The sequence below is a fragment of the Mustela nigripes genome, chromosome 5, assembly GCF_022355385.1.
Source record: "Mustela nigripes isolate SB6536 chromosome 5, MUSNIG.SB6536, whole genome shotgun sequence".
NCBI lineage: Eukaryota > Metazoa > Chordata > Mammalia > Carnivora > Mustelidae > Mustela > Mustela nigripes.
In genome coordinates, this window is record NC_081561.1 from 142,356,662 (window position 1) to 142,359,991 (window position 3,330).

The following is a 3,330-nucleotide window of genomic DNA, read 5'->3' on the forward strand; positions in this document are numbered from 1 at the left end:
CCTGCTTGGGGTCTGACACCCTGACAGGCCGCTGTCCCCATGGGCCGCCCCTCCCCCGCCCGGCCCCTGGAGGATCCCTGTAGTGCTCTGCCCCACCTCGTGGCCTTAGCACTCTTGTTCAGGAAGCGTGGGACAGAGACCTCAGGTGGGACAAAATCATACTTCAATGAGGAAGTTTTGTCATCATAGAGTGGTGTTTCCCAAAGTGTGCCCCAGGGAACCCTTGTTCCGTATGATTTTAGTCAGTGTTCTATAAAACCTGGAAAGGGCCTGTGCCCAAGTCAGTTTGGAGGTTCCTAATTGAGAGCCTTTCTTGCCGCGAGACCTCTAGAGTCTTTAAAAGGAGGGATGGCTGAAATGACAATAAAGGATGTGGCCAGTGAGTCTCCACGAAAGGGTATGGGACGCAGGGCTTTCTGAGTGTTTGTCAGTGTCCCCTGGGGGAGCCTGGTGGCCCGAGGCCAGACCCCCGAGAAAGGCTGTCACTGTGGGCCCCAGTTCTGTTGTTTGCGGGGGGGGGGGGTCACAGCGACTGGGCTGGGGAGTGTCGTCTGATAGACACGGAGGGCCCAAGAGCTGCGCCCCGTCTCGGAACCTGCTCTCCCTGAAGAAGCCCCTGCCGCTTGTGCCCCCGCAACACCTCTCCCCCATCCGGGCCCGGGTCTCGAGCCGCTGACCGTGGCACTGACGGGGGGGGGGGGGGGGGCTCTGGGTACTGGCACGCCCTTCTCTTCTCCGCGCATTCGAGCAGCGAGTCGATGTTCTTAGGGGTTGAATCGTGTCCCCCCAAGTTCACGTGTGGAATGCTAAGCCCTCACACCTCAGGATGTGACCTTAGATGGTCTTTGCAGAAGTCCTCAAGTTGAAGTGAGGTCAGTGGACCCTGATCCACTAGGACTGGGGGAGAAAAGGGAAAGCTTGGGGAGAGACAGATGTGCACAGAAAGCGGATGTGAACACACAGGGAGGAGATGACCTTCCACAAGCCGGGGACAGAGGCCTGGAACACACCCTCCCCTCACTGCCCTGGGAAGGAAGCAATCCTACCTTGGTTCTGGAGTTTCGACCTTCAGGACTGGGACATAATACCTTCCTGCCTGGCCCGACGGCTTCATTACATAATCCAGGATCTGAGGCCCTGTCGTGCTCCTGGAGGGGCCAGGCAGCCATCAGGCCCAGAACGACCTGTGGCTGGGTCCAGGGCCAAGGCTGCACTCCACCCCCACCCCCCAGGACCTGCGGTGGACTCTGTGCCCGGTGGAGAATAAATGAATGAATGTATGGGTGGTTTTGCGGGCTCCCTTGTGGGAATAGGGTGGGTGGGTCACTGAGAGCCAAACGGGTTCTCGTGGGCCAGGCTTGGACTCAGATACCTCGAAGACGTGGGTGCAGGCTTCTGGGACCGGGCTGCCAGCACCCAGTGGGGAACAAAGCTGAGCACTGAGTCCAGCAGATGGCCTTGGCTCGTAACCCCACTCATCTGTGCTGACCAGTCCGTGCTTCTGGGACCCCAGCCGGCTGGTCACACCCGTGAACACTCGGTCCTCCGGGCTCTGGAGGCAGGAGAGTAAGGAGGAATACGCTAGGTGGCTCCCATTCGATATGTGTGTGGGACAGATGGAGACAAGAAGATGGTCACGGGCATGCCAGGCACACATGCGCCACTGGGTCAGGATGGTCCCAGTGCCTGGAGGGGGACACTGGGGGGGGGGGGGACACTGAGAGACAGGAGGCTCCTGCATCTGGCCGTCTGGCTGAGCCGCGGGGCGCAGCATCCTCTCTATGGCCTCCTGCATCAGTGGGTTTGGCGTGGGGAAAGCAGAATCGTCAGAGGGGCCCTGACACCAGGGAGGAGCCTGCGGTCACTGAGGAAGCCAACGCCTTTGATGACGCAGTGGAGCCTCCCCGTGGCTCCCATGCTCCTTCCTCATTTCGGGCGGCTTCCAGGCTCCTCGGTGCACTGGAACCGTCCCTAAAGGCCCTTAAAAGAAAGGTGCTGTCTGGGAGGAGGTACTGCGGGTGGCAGGCTGTGAGGAGAGGACATGGTGGTCCCTTCCTGGCAGCACAGAGAGGGACACTACAAACCCAGAGCTGGAGCTTGGGACAGCTATGGGGCCGAGGGGAGCGTGGAGGAGGCCCGCCCACGGGGTGGGGGCCACGGTGGTCGGTTGAGGTCCTTCCTCTGTTGCTTCTCCCCGCTGTTGTGATTCTGATCCCTGAGGGGTCCCCGGCCGCCCCTCCATGCACCTGAACCAGGTACTGGGAGATGGGACGGGGAGGGGCCTGGTCTGAGCAAGAGAGGGCATGCCAGGCCCCTGCCCAGACAGAGACCCAGGGAGGCTGCTTTCTCCCCTGAGAGTGGACACTGGGGAGGTGCTTCCGCTGCAGGATGTGTTGAAAGCAGGCCCTTTGCTCCCGGCTTCTTCCGCGGCAGATGACCTGTGTGAGGGGAGCCAGTGCATTTGTGTTACAAAAAGCCACTTGTTTTTCTTCCTGTGGAGGGAAGACCCAGCTCTCCCCTCTCCTGTGTGTCCCCTTGCTACTCAGCCAGGATATTTCGCTTCTGGTCACCAAACGTGTGGGATGTCCCCTCACACCCAGCAACTCTGCTTGCATCCGTCCCCCCAGGAGAAGGGCTCGGTCCCATGAGACTGTTCCCTGCTTCGGATGCCAATTGCAAATCGTCGGTCCCCAGGTGACCCATAATTCTGGCCGACTTGGTTGCAAATCGGGGTTCTGTGACCTGTTCCCCACCAGTTTGCCAACCCGGCTTGCAGGACTCAGGGACACACTTAGATTTACCCGTTTACGGAAGGATATGACAAAGGAACAGCGGAAGAGCCAGACCAAGAGCTAGGCAGGGCCAGGCCTGGGAGGTTCCGAGGCCCAGGAGCGTCTGCAGCCGTGGGGCGGGGCGCGCCCTCCTTCCCGTGTTCACCAGCCGGGCCGCTCTCCAGGCCCCGCACTCCTGGGGCTCTTAGAGAGGCTTCGTCATGTAGGCTTGACGGGGACCGTGAGCTCTACTCAAGAGAACAGGGATGGCCTGAAAGTTCCAAACTTCTGTGCATGGCATGGTCAGTCCCATGACCAGGAACCATCCAGGAGCCATCTGGAGTCACCTCATTAGAACGAAGGACATGCCTGTCACCCAGGAAATTACAAGAGTTTCAGGAGTTCTGTGCCAGGAACCGGGGCAGAGACCTGGACACATTCCCTGTGATCTCACGCCAGTAGCAAGAACTGCCTTTCCGCTGGGAGCGTGGGAGGTCCTGCTCGGGGGGAGGTTTGCCCCCGCCCTCTCCTTCCTGCCCTCCCAGTCAGGCTCAGCCCT